Below are 19131 nucleotides of genomic sequence, written 5' to 3'. Positions count from 1 at the left end.
GCAAAAAAAGATATTTATTCACCCAATTGTCCAGGGAGGTAGATACTGTTATTATTTTCATTTTACAGATGAGGAAACTGTGGCAAATAAATGATTTATGCTCACAAAAGCTTAAGAGGGCAGAGTTATTATTCTCATTTTATAAATAGATAGGGAAACTAAAGCAAGGAGAAGTTTAGTAGTGACTTAGCCAGGGTCACACAGCTAGTAAGTGTGTGATGCTGGATTTGAACTCAGGTCTTCTGGACTCCAGCTCCAGTGCTATATCTATTGATTGCCAGTATCTAAAATCCCTCCTCCAAAAAGTCCCTACTCCCCTGCTTAGTGTGGGTGCCTTCTCTCTGTTGATTATCTCCTACATATCCTGTTTGTACATAGTTGTTTGTATGTTGTCTTCTAGACCAGATAAGACTGTGAGCTCCTGGAAGGCAGGGACCCTGTTTTTGTGTTTCTCTGTACCCCCAGCACATAGCATAACATTTGGCATACAGTGGGCACTAAATAAATGCTTACTGACCAACTCTGTGGAAATCCCTTTACCCCAGACTCTGGTTTCCCAAGAGACTTAGAAGAAGCTATTTTAGCTCCTTGTAGCAGCAGAAGCAGCTGCCACCATGGCCCAGGGATCAGTTCCGCCCAGAGCTGATATAGGAAATGAGACATTACAGTGGCTAGAGGGGGAAACCACATGGCTGGAGTTCTGGGAGGCTGTGGGGGGAACAGAGGGTTATTGAAGGTTATTTGTACTGTATGTGTGTCTATGGGTTTGTTGTGTCTGTGTGTGTGTGTGTGTGTGTGTGTGTGTGTATGGTGTGTATATGTTGGTGAGGTAGAAGGTCAGGAGAGAGGGTGGTATCAGGAAGGAGGAACAGGCTAGGAAATGGGCCAGTTATAGAGTTGCTCCTAGGCTGGTTGCTGACTCCTTGTTGTCCCACCCCACTAATCCCTCTTCCCTCACCCACCATCTGAACAAGCTTCTTTCTCAGGATCCGAGACCTCAACAAAAATACTCTCCCAGTAGGTGCTTCCACCTCCTGGCAGCCCTCCCTGATTTCTTTCAGAACTCACTGTTCCTGGTCTCCAGATTCTAAGTACCTTCTTTTCTGAGGTTACCTGGTTGACGATTTGCATGTATCTTATTCTGAGTTTTAATATGGTCTTATCCCCATTAGAATAGAAGCTTCTTGAAGGCAGGCACTGTTTATATCTCTACCACTTAGCACCGATAGTGGGTGCTTAATAAATACCTGAATGATTGAATCCAAGCATCTATCTGAGTGGGGTAGTGGGTTAGATCTGAGTATTCATTAGAAGGTAAAATGAGAAGGTTATATTAGATCAGGGGTTTTTTAACGGGCATCTGTGAACTTATTTTTAAAAAATATTTCAACAACTATTTTATTACAATTATTTTCTTTTGGAATCCTATGTATTTTATCTTATTCCTTTAAATATATTATTCTGAGAAGGGCTGCTTAGGCTTAACCAGATTGTTGAACAGGTACAAAAAAAGGTCAAGAACTCTGGTACTTCAGAGCCAGAGTGGGAGGGGGGAAAAAAGAAAGCATGAATTGGGCACCTGAGCTGATAAGGCCACGTTTGTGGCCAGTACTAAACAAAATCCCTGCCCAGTGAGGGATTAGAACACTGGGGACCAGAGCTGGCAATGGAAGGGAAGGTAGGGAGGAAGCCAGCCAGGAGACCGACTGCAGCATTTGGTCTGCTGCATTCTACTGGGTTGCTGTCTGGCCAAGGAAGAGGAGAGGAAGAGGGGTAAGGACCTAAGTTTCAGATCATTAATGTAGAGCCAGAGCCCTAATTTTACAAATGAGGAACCTGAGGATGAGGAGGCTTCTTTTGTTCCTTAGGAGGTATGTTCAGAAATGGCCACTCATAATCCCGTCTATATGATGGGGGCTGAGTGGAAATTATTTCTCTTTTGTGAGTGAGACTACATATGGTCTGAAGGTTGTCAGCATTTACCTGCCCTGTCTCTTGGTCTTGAAAACTTTGCCATCCTCACTTTCTGATTCCCCTCCCTCCCCTTCCAAGTGACATGCTATTTCAGTGGTGTTTTTACCTGCTACTTGGTCCTTTTGTGATCACATTAGGGAGTGGCATTTGGGAGGGCTGGAGAATGGGGGAGCGGTGCTATTGATTCAGGATTCCTTGATTTCAGGAAGGTATGTGACAGTCTCTGGTAATAGTCTTGTGGTCAAGATAGAGAGCTTTGGATGGACTAGATCTCTGTTTTCCAACCTGGGGGCTGAGGAGTTGGTTACTAGGAGTCAGAGAATCCATATGCACACCAAGCATTGTCATTTTGATCTTTATTTAGCTCTAGCAAAATAGGCAGCATGACTCAGTAGAATAAATAAGCAAACATGCCTTCTGCAGACCGAATAAATAATGTCTCACACATATATGTATTTCTGTTCTTCTGGTGTATCTGGATGCTCTTGGGAGGAATGGATGAATGAATGAAAATTCATTTATTAAGCCCAAACTCTGAGCCTCACACTGTGTGCTAAGTGCTGGGGATGCAAATACAAAACAGAGGGCAGTCTGTCTTTTCTGATTTTCCATTCTAAGAGGACTGGATATATTGGCAGTTGTAGGACCCCGGGGCTTTGGGGTTTGGAAGCTTAAAGGGATGGCGGGTGGAGCCAAAGGATCAACTCCTCCAGGCTCCAGTTTTATTTAAAAGTGTTACTAAAGGCAGAATGGATCTAGAAGTTGTCTGGAAGTCAAGCAGTTCTGGGTTCAAGACTCAGGTCTTCTGATACAGGCAAAGGTAGCATGCCTGTCACCACTCCAGGCCTTCATGATTCTCCTGCTACCTTGCATCTGTAGAGGGAATTTTCTCACCTGGGAGTTCCCTGCAGTAATGAAGGCACAGGTATTTTCCTAATTGGTCAATAGTTATTAATGCTACAGTTACTCTAATACTATTAATGGTATAGATACTATAATGTACTATATATATATATATATATATATATATATATACATATATATAAATATAACTATGACATGGTTAGCATGTATAGAATAATGATGGCTAACTAACATGGCTAGCATGATAGTGCTTACTGTGGACCAGTACTGTGCCAAATGAATAATAATGTTAATGATAATAATAATAATTTTATAGTGTTTATTAAAGGCCAGGGCATAATAATAATGATAATAAACATTTACTATGTATCTAAGGACATAATAATAATAATTTTCCATAGTGCTGATTAAGGACCAGTACATATTAATAATGATAATAATAATATCCCCCTATATAGCATTTACCATGGGACTAAGAGCATAATAATATTTCTGTAGTGCTTATTAAGGACTGGTGCATAATAATAATAAATAACATTTAAATAGTATTTCAGTAGCATTTATTATATGACTAAGTACATCATCATCATAATAGTATTTATATAGTGTATATCAGGAATCAGTGCATAATAATATTAAATAAAAACAACATATAGCATTTACTGAGTGCCTAAGTACATAATAATAATGATAACAATAGCAGTTGTATTTCTTTAGTGCTTATTAAGGACCAGTACATAATAATACTGATAATAAATAGCAACAGCATTTATATAGTATTTATTATGTGGCTAAGTATATTATAATAATAATAATTAATTATAATAAAAATATAGCATTTACTGTGACTTAGTGCATCATCATCATCATCATCATCATCATAGTATTTTTATAGAGCTTATCAAGGACCAGTACAGCATAATGTTAATAATAATAATAACAACATATACAATAATAACAACATTTATATATAATTTTTATGTACCTAAGTATATCATCATCATCATATTTCTATATTATTTATTTAGGGCCAGTGCATAATATTAATGAAAATAAGTAATATTTATATAGCATTTGCTATTTGACTAAGTATATAGTCATAATCATAATGATAAAAATAATTGTTCTATGGTGTTTATTAAGGACCAGCACATAATAATAATGGTAATAAATAACAATTATATTGTATTTACTATGTACATAATCATAATTATATGGCTAAGTACATAATCATAATATTATTTCTATAGTGATTATAAAGAACCAGTGCATAAAAATAATAATGAAAAATTTTTTATAACATTTTCTATGTGACAAAATATATAATAATAATGATGATGATGATGATAGTATTTCTACAGTGCTTATTTTAAAGACTGTACAATAATAATACCTTTTATATAATTTTTCTATGTGACAAAGTATATCATAATAGTAATGATGATGATAGCATTTCTATAGTGCTTTTTAAGGGCCAGTGCATAATAATAACAGTAACAAAACCATACATTTATATAGCATTTACTATGTGGTAGCCTATGCTAAATGTATAACAATAATAATAATAATAATAATAATAATAATAACCAATATTTCTATGACACTATGAGGTAGCCACTGTACTTTTGAATTATCTTGTTTGATCTTTAAGTTTCACTAAGGATTTACATATGCCATTTCATTTGATTCTATCATTTTGGGAGGTCTATACAATATTTTTACATATTATAAAAAGGGGGTATTTCTATTTGCAGAGTCTGGAAACCATTTTATTTTAGGTGGATAATAGGTATAGGTAAGAAGAGAGTTGAAGCTGGTTAGAACCCTCAACTTCACCTAGTCCAGTTGTGCCATTTTTACAGTTGAAGGAGCCAGGGCTCAGAGACCAGAGGCTTGCTTTCTACTCTGACACACTGTCTCATTTTTTAGTAGATTGGGAACTGGTTGAATGACCAGACCCAAATAAAGGCCAATAATGAATCGGCATCAACCTGGAGGGAGGTCTCTGTTGCAGTGCCCAGATTGCCGTCCTTTGACCTGTTCTGTGCAACATTTTTCTCAATGGTTTGAAAGAAGACAGAGATGTCATCTTTTGTCAGATTTATGGGTGACATGAAGCTGGAACAGAGAGCTGACACACAGTTAATGATGCCAGGATTCACAGAGATCTTACTTTAAGACCAGAATGATGGGCAAAATCTACTAAGATGAAATTCAGTAGGGGGATAAATAGCAAGATTCCTGGGGTTAAAAAATTGACATCTGGGCAAGGCAAGGATAGCATGGGAATGGTTTATATGAAAGATATTTTTTTGGGTGGATTGCAAATTCAATATGAGTCAACAGTAGGATATTTCTCCTCCCTCACCCTCCAAAATGTGACATGATCTTATGCTTCATTAATATATACATAATGTATACATCAACTGAGATTACACATAAAGTACTTTGCAAACTTGAAATCTATCTAAATGCTTCTTTCCTCCTCCTCCTCCTCCTCCTCCTCCTCCAATTCTTCCTCCTTCTCCTCTTCTTTTTCCTCCTCTACCTTCTGCTTCCATCTCTTCTTCTTTTCCTTTTTCTTCCTCCATTTCTTCTCCCTCCTTCTCCTTTTCCTCTTCCTCCACCTCTTTCTCTTCCTCCTCTGTTTCCTCCTTTCTTCTTATTCCCCCTAAATATGATAGATAGTAGCTCTGCTGGCCTCTGCTCTGTTTGGACCACATCTAAAACACCATATTTAATTCTGGGTACCCAACTTTTAGGAAGGACCTAGATAAGCCAAAAGGAAAGCAGGAGGTAAAGAAGCATATTTTAGAGACCTTCTATAGGCCAGACCCTGGCTAAGCACTTTACAAACTTCTTATTTCAGCCTTATCACATTTCATGGAGGGAAGTATTATTGTCTCCATTTTACAGAAGAAAGTGAGGTAGGCAGAGGCTAAGTGACTTGCTCAGGGTAATTCAGCTTGTAAGTGTTTAAAGGATGGATTTGAACTCAAGGTCTCCCTGATTCCAGGCCCAGTGCCCTATCCACCTTGACACCTGGCTAGAATACATCCAGATGAGAGGACCAGGATGATGAGAAGGCTGGAAACCATTCCATAAGATGATGGATTAGTTGGAGAAACTGAGGGAGTGTAGCTTGAGGAAGGTAAGGGCCCTCTGGTTGCCTTCCAGTGTGTGGAATTCTTTTGCATTGTCCCAGGGGAGTGAGTAGAAGTAGCAGAGAAGCAGATTCTGGATTGGCAGAAGGAAGGATGTCCTCCTGAGAGTGGTCTGCCACAGGTAGGTCCCCTTAGGAGGTCTTCAGGTGGGGGCTGGACATCCAGTTGGCTGAGTCTGTTGAGAGGGCAGGCTGCCTGCTGAGGCTCTTCCATCTTTGAGAGTTTGTGATTTTATGAGGCTCTGCTCATAACTCCAGGGTTGGGAGGGAACTCGGAACCATTTTGCAGATGAACAAACTGAGGCTAAGGGGGTGACTTTCCCAGTTCACACATAGAACAGGATGTTTTTGGATGCTTGTCAGTCTTTCTAATGTACCAAACTGCTTCCCTTCAATTCATTCTTATGTAATTCCTCTCTTAAGCTCCTTGAGGACAGGGTCTGTCTTTTGCCTCTTTTTGTGCCTGTTCCATCATAGCAATAGTAACAGTAAATGTTGATTGAGTAGTTGACAGTCATACAAAGTGGGCTGACTGTCCCCTTCTTAGTCCAATCCTCTACAAGTCAGCCTCCAGGAGAGTAGTGTTAGAGTGACCAGTGAACACCGCCTCCGATCTGGTTGGCCCGCCTTCCAGGCCCTTTCAGTTCATCTCATCTTCTCCCTGTGTTCCTTCATGCCCATAAATGAGTCTGGTGGAGCTGCCTGAGGAGGCCAACGTGACTTCTGTGTAGGAGCCACGTGTGGCAGCCTGGAAAGCTCTGTCAGAAGTCACTCTTTAACCTTAGGCTGGTCTCTTCAGACCCCCCAGGCCTTAGTCTCCACATGTGTACACTAGAGTGAATCATACCTGCCCACATTCCCACATTGTAGCAAGGAGAAAATCTGGAAGGCATTTTGAAAGTGAGAGGATTCTTTAAAAGCAGGGAGGGGTGTTATTACTCTGAAGGCTAGATGTGGCTCCCATTTTATAGACTGCAGTTCAGTTTGTTGTTTGAAATTAGATTGGCATGACACTCTGTTCTCCAGCCTTTCTGTGAGGAAAATGAAGGCCTTCTTCAGGAAGCTATATGAAAAGAGTGGCAGATTGTCTTATTTGGAATCTTCTGGGCAAGCCTGGACCCAGATCCTCCTCAATCAATAAATTAATCAATTAATCAATATTTATTAAGTACCTATGGTGTGTCAGACCCCATATCTTGTGAACAGTAGAGGGAAGAAAGGCCCAGGAGTTGAAGATGGAGCACTGCTGTTTACTGCCACAGCTTTGGGCTGGATGGTTAACCTCTCTAGGTCTCAGTTTCTTCATCTGTAAAATGAAGAGATGGGATGAGATGACCTTTGAAGCCCTTCTAGCTCTAAATCTGTGATCCTGTAACCATAGGTGAGTTTCTCAATCTTTGTTTTCTTGGTCTGTATGTGGGAATCACCCTACCTGTGGCACCTCTGTCCCAGGTAGTTAGGAGTCTCAAACCATAGATATGTGGGGAAATCCTAACTGGGATCCCTTAGGCAATGCACTGTGTAAAACTTAATGCCCTATTTAAATGACCCGTGCTTGTTCTTGTCCCTCTCCAGCCCTGATGTCAGTTCCTCAAGGACAGGGGGTCTGCTTCCTTGGCTAGCATTAGGCAAATCCAGCTCCTATTTCTTTATGTGAAGTACATTGCTTCCCACTGGTCATTTCATCCCCAGCCGTCAAGCATCACTGGCTAAAGAGCAGAGCCCAGGGACTAGGCATGAGTTTAATCTCCAATGGAAACCTACCACTGCAGGGAAGCTTTCCCCTCTGCAGACTGAATCTATAGGCATAGTGCCAGGAGGACTTTTCCAAGTGGTCCAGGATCAGTTTTTCAATCTTCTCACATAGGCATTTTGAAAGCAGTCATCTTCCCTTCTAAAATTCCTGGATCATAGCCTCAAGACCTTTGGCAATCATCATTGGTTCAGCTGGAAGAATTTCTTAGATGTTGGTAATTATATTCCTTTGCCATTTCCTAGATCTCTTGGTAGCATGCTGTAATGGTAAGAGCACAGGTCTGTTAAAAAATATCTGGGTCCGAGTTGAGACTGGCAGTCTTTCTGTGCTTCAATTTCCTCATCTGTGAAGTAGAGATACAGCTATCGGACTACTTAACCCTTCTTTCCTAACATGAGGAAAAAAATTTGTATCTCATTGATGAGTTCCTTTTGAGCGGGGCAGGGGGTGTGTCTCCATTTGGGTTTGTGGAGACCCTTACCAGCCATTCTTCATTCTTTTCCCAACTCTACTTCTGCACTCCAGACATTGCCTCCATACCTGAGCTGCTGGGAACTTCTTTTAGTACCCTGCAGGGTCCTTCTTATCCCTAGGGTTCAGTTCATTTTTTTAAAATATGCAAATGTTTTATTTGTTTTCCAATTTATATACATAGTAGTTTCTACCTATCATTTTTTGGTAAGGCTTTGAATTTTACAATTTTCCCCCACGCTTCCTTCCCTCCATCCTCTCCCCCCCCACAGAAGGCAATCTGATAAACTTTACATGCTATGCATTGATCAAAATTTGAATGGGTTGAGAGAAAAAAACATCCTTGAGAAAGAAATAAAATACTAGAAATAACTAAATTATATAATACATAAGAAAAATTTTTTTAATTGAAGGTAATAATCTTTGGTCTTTGTTTCAGCTCCACAGTTCTTTCACTGGATACAGATGGTATTCTCCATCACAGATACCTTAAAATCATTAGGACTTGGCTCATTGTCTGACATGCAGTAGGTGCTTTATAAATTACCTGCATCAAGGAATGTATTGCATAGACTAGACTGAGCCTTGTTAGGCTAACAGCCATTCCTAGTTAATAGATTTTCCTTTGTCTGAATTCTCATAAATGCTAGGGTCCTACAGCTTAATATTTGATTATCTGTTGTAGTTTTTAATTTTCCTTTTTTTCTTACATATTGGTCTTGTCCCTCCCTAACCCTCCTGTAAGTCTTCAAAGGTGGGAGAATGTGTTACTTGTGTCTTGGGGACTCTTAATTTCTAATGTGAGGCTGGCCAAGTCTCTGACCTGGTCTGGGCCTCATTGTCTTCTTCTGTCCTTGGTCTGTAGGGCCCCATCCTCTGAAAGGTTTTGATTCTTATGTCCTTTTGTGGAGTTTTGGCTTTATTTTTGTTATTGTTACCTGATTTTTAGCCTTGTCCCTTGAAGAGGAAAAGGATTGAGCCTGGAGTCACTTGACCAGAGTCACAGTCCTGTCAGTTATAACCTGTGCAAATCCACTAAACTTTTGTAGGCCTTGGTTTCCCATTTGTAAAATGAGTTTTAGAAGGTTCCTTTCCATCGCCATGATGTTCAAAACTACCCCTATTCCCAACATCATCCCGACTCTTAATAAACCCATCCTTGAAACAGAAACCCATTAAAGCAAAAAGTATCATGGTTGTTTTGACGCAGCAGCAAGTGAGACTGTTAGATACCATGGTGCATACAACATAGCTCTCATCTCTCTGTTGAGTGGGAGAAGATTGTGTTTTTATAATCAATTCTTTAGGATTAAAATTGTTTGTTGAAATCCAGCAGGTCTAATATAGACCCACTTAGAATGGGTTCATTGATGAGGAACTTCAGGATGGGACTTTGGACCTCTGTTTTCTGATAGCCCCATGCCAGGACCCTATGGATAGGAAGGACAGTAAATATGCTCAGTGGCTGCCAGAGTATGATTCTGGTTGTGGGTTAGCAGACTTTTTGGGGTCAGAGAAAGTATTAGTATTCTTTATATGCTCTTAATTGTACTCTGTATCTGATGGACTGAAAAGACCAGGGATCATGGTGGAATTCTGGAGGGGGGTGGTTCTTGTGATGCTCAGAGGAGAAAATAGGGGTGGTGGGTAAGAAGGCTTAGAGGAGAAGAGCTGAGAAACTTAGATTCTTAGGAGGTCTTTGTATCGGTCAGGGATCAGACTTAGCACTCTGCTTAAGTACTGGATAGGATTAGTACCAGCAAGGGAGGCAGTAATAGCTCAGTGGTGGAAAGGGCATGAGGTTTGGGGTCAGACAAGGCGGGCTAAGTCTAGCTCCGTCTTTTATTGCTTCTGGGACCTTGGGCCATACTCTCAGCATTGTCATCTTTAACTGAGTGTGATCTGTAGGAGATGACCGCCAAGTCCCCTTCTAGCTCGATGTAGACACATGTATGCCTATAGTCATGTATATTGGCATACGTGCATGATATATATGTCCATATCTTTATATATACATGTATACAGGGGCCACAAAGGCCCAAAATTTGAGGGGAATGCACATGGGTTTGTTTATGTGTGTGTGACAACATATGTGTAAACACACCAATGTGCATGTGTATTCATGTGAGAGTATAATGCATAGATTCACCAAGTATATGCATTTATGTATGTGTGTGTGCACCATCAAAAGCCCAGGATTCGAGGGGAGCAACACATGTTTATATACTGTATGAGTGCACACACATAGTCAACACATACATGTATGTGATAGATTGTGATAGATACATGCCTATTCACACAAAAGCACATAGATGGCACAATAGAAATCCAGGATTTGAGGGGAATGCACCCACAGGTGTGTAGTGTGTTTGTATATATATGTATACAACGCATGTACATTTCTGATGTTCAGTAATATCTGACTCTTTGTGACCTTGTGGAGTCACATCCATGGGATATTTGTGGCAAAGATACTGGAGTGGTTCTCCATTTGTTTCTCCATGGATTAAGTTAAGGAGAAGTTAAGTGTCTTACCCAGAGTCACACAGCTGTTCAGGATCTAAGGTCAGATTTGAACTCAGTTCTTTATGACTCCAGGTCCAGTGCTTTGCCTGCTGAACCATATAGCCACCTCTTAATATACATATAAACATAGGTACATATAAACTCTCATATATTCCTATAATTCTATGAAAGGAGACATTAAAAGACTAAGGGAAAAAATGTTTTTCAATAACCATATTTGTTCGGCACGGAACTGTTTGCTTGTGAGGTAGTAAATTCTGTCACTGGAGAAATATTCAAGTAGAGATGTTCAGGATGTTGTGGATGCCATTCCTGAGCTGCTTGGGAGCTTGAACCAGATTGTAGTTACAGCTTCCCATTGAGAAGGCAGGCAGTGCAGGGTGAGGTAGTAAGTGCTTCATCACTGCAAGTGTTGGCCACAGGGCTGATAGTCAGGCAGGGGTCTTAGAGGGGCGGCTCCTGCCTTGTGTGGGTGTTGAGCCCAGTGACCCCTGAGGCCCTTCAGAAGCAGATTGTGTCCCACTAATTATGCTTGTGTTTCACTTGTCTTTAGAAGGTCAGTTCTTTGAGGGCTGGGGCTGCTTCCCTTTGGTCTTTGTTTCTTCAGTGCTTAATAAATGCTCACTGATCTTTGACTGATGGCCTTATTCAATAATTATCTTCTCAGACTTGGCAATGATACTGACATTTTCAAAAATCTTGTAGCATTTCTTTAACTAGAATAAACCTGATGTTCCCTCCTATTTGCAGCTCTCAGTAGTATGTCCTCAGGCTGACACATACAGGGAGTGGTGATGTCCAGTTTTTGGAGTCAGTATCTAATTTGTGAGGCAAGGTGGGAGAGGAACTGTTGCCTGTAGTAAGGAATAAATGCTGCCTTTTGCAGCACCAGATTTGCATGCCTCTACAGCTTGTGTCAACGTGGCATTGTTGAATAAGGAGGCTTTTCTGCCAACCACAGGAACCATGGAGGTCTTTACTGCTTAACCTGGTGGCTGATTAATCAGTAAGTGTTTAATGAATGCCCACTGTTGGCAAAGACTGGCACTCACCCCTTTGTGCTTGAGAGGACATGGAGGGTGGGGTCCCATATGGGTGACCTGGGTTTGTAGGACTAGACTTTGATGGTGACCCAGAAATAGTTTGGAAACTCTTAGAAATATGAAGCCTGTGTGCATTAGCATGTTTGGAGAAATCAGATATTGGCTTCCTTTAGCAGGTGGAAAGAAATTCATCTGGCAAACAAAAGATTAAAAGAAAATAAATGGAAAATACTTCAACCTCCCTCTGCACCCTCTTCCACAATGCAATTTTCATATGTACTTGACAGAAAAACAGTCACCTTAGATGCCCACATTCATTTCTCATTTAAAAAAAATATAGAATCATTAGTTTAGAATTGGAAGGAACCTCAGATATCTGAGTGTTTCAGGGATTTCATATTTCTTCAGTGTGCGTATTGCTGCCATTGTCACAGATCACCCTGCCTCTTAAATCTTTGAATTTCTGTAGACCTTCCAGATTGGTCAACATGTTGATGGACCTCTCAGTCCTTACCATTTCTCAAGGGATAATCCATTGGCGTGCTGCTATTCAGAGCCTTTCTGCATTGATAGGACATTGTTGGTTGCATTCAACTGGTATCACCTTTGAGAACCCAGGATCACCTCAGCACTACCATGTCACATTACAGGATAACTTTGGAGGAAGGCAAAGTAGATAACGTGCTTTCATTAGGTGAGGGTAGAGCTCAGGGAATTTATGGTTTCTTATCAGGACAGATTTCAGGGAGGGAGAGAGGTTAGAGAGAGGTTAGATTTCAGAAACTGTGCAGAGGAGGAGATAGCTTGCCAGGCTAAGGAGAATAGGAATGGTGGTGAAGAGGACTGGATATGAAGTCAAGAAGATCCAACAAATCAGTTCCCCTCTTATCTTTACTTTCTTCATCTGCAAAATGGGAATAATAGTCATTCTAGTACCTACCTCCCATGGTGGTGATGAGACTTAACTGAGATAATGCCCATATGAAGCATAAATTTACAAATTTTCAAGCATTATGTAAATGTCAGTTATTATTATTAAAGACTGGATTTTTTTAAAAAAGATAACAGCTTGTTATAAATTGTGATTCAGATAGTTGCTTTCAATATTAAAAAAAAAACCTACCAAAACATTTTAATAAATGAGTTTGGCTCTGCATTGGGGACTCTAAAAGAGAACATTTGATTTCTCTTCCTTGGAGGAGCTTGATAATGGTGCTATTTATATTTATATCATTCTTTAAAGTTAGCAAAGCATTTTTAAAAATACAGTCTCATTCTGTGCTTTGTGCTATGTTGCGAGAATCAAATTTGTAAAGCACTGTGTAAATGCCATGTGTTGCTTTTATGACAACAACCCTGGACAATAAGAGTTATTATTTCCCATTTTATACATGAGGAAACTGAGGCAGGCAGAGGTTTAAGTGACTTACCCTTGGTCACGAAGTGAGTGGGTTTGAATTCAGGCCTTCCCGGCTCCAGACTCTGCACTGTTCACTGCTCTACCAAGCTGTCTCATTATGATGGATATAGGGCTCATATGGTATGAGGGTAAATTCAGCCAAGGTTAGAGAATGATGTTGAGGGTTGGGTAAGGGTGAATAGTCAGTCTTCACTTGGGAATGGAAGGAATGAAATAATATACTCTCTAAATCCTCAGGGAATTTGTAGAAGGAGTCTTGAAATACAGCATGTATGGACCACCTTGCCTTCTCTTTGAACCTTCATTAACGTTATTAGCAAAGGTAGCTACATAGCAGATTCTTCATTCAAAATTAGGACTGAATTGTAATAAAATTTTTCTTGTTCTGGGTCTTTGATTTCATCAAATGTGGGGAGTTCTCAGTAAGGAAGTTCCCTCTACTAAAGCAGCTCAGAAATATTCTGCAATGTATATAATATTATTGAGTTGTCTGAGAATTTAAGTGACCTGCTCACAGTTATAGTCAATACGTGGTGACTTGAAGCCAGCTCTCCTGCTGATTCTCAGGTCACTAATTCATTTTTTGAGGTAAAAGGCTGGTCTAAAGGATCAGGAAGAAGTTTCCAATTTCCATGAGAGATCATGGGCAAGTCACTGGAATTCTGAATATCCCCAGGAAATTCCCTCTGATTTTGAGTTGCAAAGGAGATGCTAATCTCTATCAGTGAAGGAAGTTTTCATCGTGGGATTTCCCCTACATCAGTGAAATCAAAGATCCAGAATTTTGGGGAAAACCATTTATTTTAATGAATAAAAATATCATATGTCTAAAATGCAGTGACCAGTCTTGATGCTGATAGGAAAATGATAAAAATAAACTTTATCTTGTCTCTCAATAGAGAAGTGGAGGACTACAGGCACTGAATGTTGTATATACTATCAGATAAAGTTGCTGTCAATTGTTTTTGCTTGATTTTTTTTCTCCTGTGTTATGAAGGATTTGGTTTATCCAAGGAGAGTATATGATATGACCATGATATAAAAACAAAAGGTATCAAGACTATTTCCAGACAATATTGTTTGCCTTTATTTTTCAAAAAAGCTTTTATTGATACCTTCTTTTTTTTTATCACCATGATTATCCCAAGTATTCCCTTCTCTCCTTTCCAGAGAATCTTTCCATATTACTAAAAGTATTTTTTTAAATAGGGGGAAAATCAACTTTACTGATAAATAATAGCTTGAAAAAAGACCAAAAACCTTGTGTAACATATGACACCTAAGAGCCTCCCTCCAACTTTTACAAAGTTGTGGCTTGGGGGATGTGTTCTCATATCTTTTCAGTTGAGTCTCAGTTAATCCTTCTAATTTTGCTATATTTTTTTTATTTGGGTAATTGTGGCTCTTCTCTCCATTTACATTATTGTAATTATTGTATATATTGTTTTCTTGGCTTAATATCAGTTCATATAGAGCTTTCAATTTTTCTCTATATTTATCATGCACCATTTCTGACAGCACAGTAATATTGTATTATATCCGTGTACCTCAATTTGTTTACTCATTCCTGGTTGATGGATATCTACCTTGTTTCCAGTTCTTTGCTATCACAGAATGTGCTGCTGTAAATATTTTGGTGTATGTATTTATAGTCTTCATTCTTAGTGATGGCTTTTCTTAGGCTATAAGCCCAATAACAGAGTCTTTGGTTCAAAATGTAAGGATATTTTAGTCACTTTATTTGCATAATAAAAATTGCTTTCCAAAACCACCCAATCATTCCACAACTCCACCAAAATGTATTAATGTGCCCATCATTCCACAACCCTCCAGCATCGATGAAAATCATTTTTTGATCATTTTTGTCAGATTCCAGAGTATGAGGTGAAAGCTCAGGGTTGTTTTGATCTGAAGTAGTGATACAGAACATTCTTTCATGTGGTTATGAATACTTTGCCATTATTTTAAGAACTGTTTGTTCATATCCTTTGGCTACTTACTTATCTATTGGGGAATCTGCCTTTCTTTTTAAAATAACATTTTACATTTTCAAGGGGATACATAATAATCTAGTGGAGAGAGTCCTGGATTAAGAATCCAGAGGTCTAGTCCAAGTTCTTGTCACTAATTAGCTTTGTGGCTTAGGTAAGTAATTTCATTTTTCTAGAATTTCATTGCTCCTAAGTAAAATGAGCTAGGTGGACCAGAAACATGCTAAGGTCCTGTCCATCTTTTAACATTAAGTAATTCTAGCATTCTGCATCCATAGTGATGAGGTTCATTGCCTGGGATGTGAGCTTGTTCCCAGCCAGTACTAATGAGATACACCATTGGTGATCTGAATGAGATTATACACCCCAGAAAATTTACAGACTCAAAGACTTCATGCCCTCATAGTAGAGCTATGAATTGGTCAAGCCATTCTGGGAAGCAGTTTACCCCTTCAGATGGACGTCCTTGCATATATGTTTGGACCCAGTGTTGGACTTAAATTCCAAAGAGATCAAAGAGAGAGGAAAAGGACCCAGGTGAATAAAAATATTTAAAACATCTTTCTGTGTTGACAAAGAACTGGTATGAGGGCCCCCATGAAATGGTGAACAAATTATGGTATATGAATAAAATGGAATATTACACTGTTAGAAATGATGAAGGGGATGGTTTCAGAGAAACCTGAAAGACTTATTGGTTCAGAGTGAAATGAGCAGAACCAAGAAAACAGTTTATGCATAGTAACAACAATGTTATAAAGAAAAATAATTTTTGAAAGACTTAAGAATTGTACTAACAAGGATTCCAGAAGACTGATGATGAAATGTGCTTTCCATCTTTTCTCAGTCAGTTAAGGTTAAAAAAAAAACTGAAGGTGCAGGAGAAGACATGCTTTTTTTTTTTTTGGACATGACCAATGTAGAAGTTACTTTACAATTACATAGCTGATACAAAGAGTAAGATTTTTTTAATTATTATTTAGAATTTGGAGAGGAGAATTGAAGGGCACAGTATAGGGCTAGCAAAGTAAGAGGAAAAAAAAGAAAAGACAAGAGGGTCACTGAAAATTTTTTAAATACACAGAAGAGAACAGAAGAAGGAAAGGAAACATAGACAATCAGGACAGTTTTGAAAATGTCTTGGTGAATTTTATTGTATCCTGCAAGGAAGAACAATCTATATGTGGTTCAGTCTCAGCTGCACATATGATCTTCTTTTTTCTTCTGCTTTGAATATAGAGATGCCTATCTTGTTTAGTGTTTTAAGTTTAGGGAAAAAATGAAATGGACAAAACAAAATTAATGCCCTTCCAAGGAGAGGAACCACTAGCACTCTCCCCAGCCAGCTGACCCCTAATTGGGCTTTCTCGCCTCTCAAACCATGAACTCCTCCCTTCTGTCTGGGTAAGATCATCTCCACTGAGACATATGTGGTAAGTTTTGTTGTTGTTGTTTTTAAAGGAAAGTCAAAGGCGGGCCATCACTGTTGGATTACAGACAAGGTCTGCGGTCTCCCTCCCTGTACCCTGTGTTTCCTGCTGCAGAGGAACTGGGGAGCTATGCCAGAAAAACCTGAGCTTGTGGATGAGAGGGAGAGAGAAAAGGGAAAGGAGAGATAGAAAGAGAAAGAAAGAAAGAAAAGAGAGAGGTTGGAAAGGCAGAGAGAGAAAAAGAGAGAGAAGGGAGAAAAGAGGAGATAGAAGTGAGGGAGAAGGGGGAGAGGAGTGACAGAGGAGAGAAGGAGAGGAGAGGGGGAAGAGAGGACAGTAAAAGAGAAAGAGAGTAGAGTCTAAGAGAAGAGGGGCAGGGAGAATCAGAGAAGAGAAAAAGAAGAAAGGGAAAGAGAAAAGAGAAATGGGGAGAAAAGTGAGAGAGAAGAGGAGAGAGAGAGAGAGAGAGAGAGAGAGAGAGAGAGAGAGAGAGAGAGAGAGAGAGAGAGTTCTTTAACCCAGTCTTTTTGTTTCTCTAGGTCTCTCTTGCTTCCTGTTTTTTGACTGTTTCCTTGTTAGTTCTCTAGTGTTCCTTCTGTCTCTCCTCCTCACCCTCCACATCTACACCATGGATTGGGAGAGGCAGCGGAGGCCCAGTAACATCCAGTCTGTGGTTCCACTGTTTCCTCAGGTTTTCGGTTTTTTCAGAGGGGAATGTTGAAATTACGTTGAAGTTTGAAAGGTCTTGGTGGGTTTAAATTCTGAAGGATAGTCAGCAATTCCAGGTGGAGCAGGAATGCTTTTGCCTTGTACTCTTTTTGTCTCCTGACACAGCCTCCCTCCCTACCTCCTGGCACAGTTCACCTTCTTCCTCCTCCTGGCACAGGCCCCCCCCCACCCCATTCAGCAGGAAAAAAAGGACAAGAATTTCTTAGATCACAGTTATGTCTCGGCCTGTTGAACAGAGTGGCCCCATGGAGCCCTGACCCACTTGTCTTACCTCAAATAGAGGTTTAAATTAGGAACTTTAATCTGTAAGAGGCTTATAGTCTGTTATGTGGCCAGCCGCTCCTGGGCTCCCACATGGGTATCATAGTCCTGGGTCTCCTCTGGGTCTTGTTCTACTGCTTTTGGGTTGGAAATATCTCAGGGGTGAGTAATGGCTTCCATCACAGGGTAAGCATCACACCATGGGATTTACCAAAACTGGAGTCTGGGGTAGCAGGGAAAATAAGACATTTGTGGACTTTGGGGACCTGCAGGGGTAAGAGGTAGGGTTAGTTTTTTAAGTTAGTATCCTTGTAGCTAAATTCAATACAGCAAAGTATTTATCTAGTTTATGCAAAACCCTGGATTTAGGGATTGGAATGGAAAGACAAAAATGAAGCCATTCTTGCCCTGAAGAAGCTTATATTCTACTGGGGAACAGAACAAAATATTAGTGCTTTACGTGCCTTATTCTATATTACTTTTACAACAACTCTACCATGCAGATCCTACATGTATTATTATAACCATGTTGTAGATGAGCAAGCTGAAGCTTAATGATTTACCCAGTTGGGTCCTCACAGGCTGAAGCATCAGTCAAACTTAGATCTTTTGGAGGGCAAGATAATTTGAGGTGGTAGAGAGCAATGGGGTGATGTGGTGAATTCTGGAAGACCGAGTTTGAATTCTGCCCAAAACATATTATTTGTGTGTTCCTGGTCAAGGCACTTGTGCTGTCAGCCTCAGTCTTCTCATCTGTAAAACGAGGATAATAATAGTTTCTACTTCTCAGGGTTATTGTGAGGATAAAATGAGATTTTATTTGTCAAACTCTTTATAAACTTTAAAGCACTATGTAAATGGTAGTAATTATTACTGTGGTTATTATTCTCATTATTGCTGCTGTTGCTATTACTACTACTACTACTACTATTACATCTAGAACTACTAGTACTGCTACTAGTACCCCATGGAGGAATCAGGGAAGGTTCCCTCTCATCTAGGAGGCAGCCAGTGAGCTGAACTTTGAGGGGAGAAATAGATTTGGAGAGACTAAGATGAGCAGGACATTCATTCCTAGTGGTGGAGTTGATTGTTGTGAATACCCAAAACCTGGAAGAGTGGACATATGTAGGTGCAAGGGACCTTGGAGGTCAGCCAGTTCAAAACCCGTGTTTTACAGATGAAAAAACCAAAGTTCATTGAGGTTATTGTTATTACAAGATCCCACAGGTGGTAGGTGACAAGTCTGTCCCCTGGCTCTAAATTACTTATTAGGTTACATATTGAGTTCAGGGCTACTCTGGTCTAATTGTATCAGTTGATAGAGAAAGCATTTATTTAGCACTTATTGTATACCAATGGGTTAGGAATACAAATAAAAGCAAGAATCATATCACATAAAAGGGAATAGAGAAGCTGGGGGGGTGGGGGAGTGGGGTTGGAGTTGGAAAGTAGAGAAGTCTTTCAGTTTCATCTAAATTTATTACCATTCAGCAGCAGTTC

This window comes from Macrotis lagotis, chromosome 2, assembly GCF_037893015.1.
Source record: "Macrotis lagotis isolate mMagLag1 chromosome 2, bilby.v1.9.chrom.fasta, whole genome shotgun sequence".
NCBI classification, from domain to species: domain Eukaryota; kingdom Metazoa; phylum Chordata; class Mammalia; order Peramelemorphia; family Peramelidae; genus Macrotis; species Macrotis lagotis.
The sequence above is the reverse complement of the archived record's forward strand: the minus strand, read 5'-3'. Positions refer to the sequence as shown.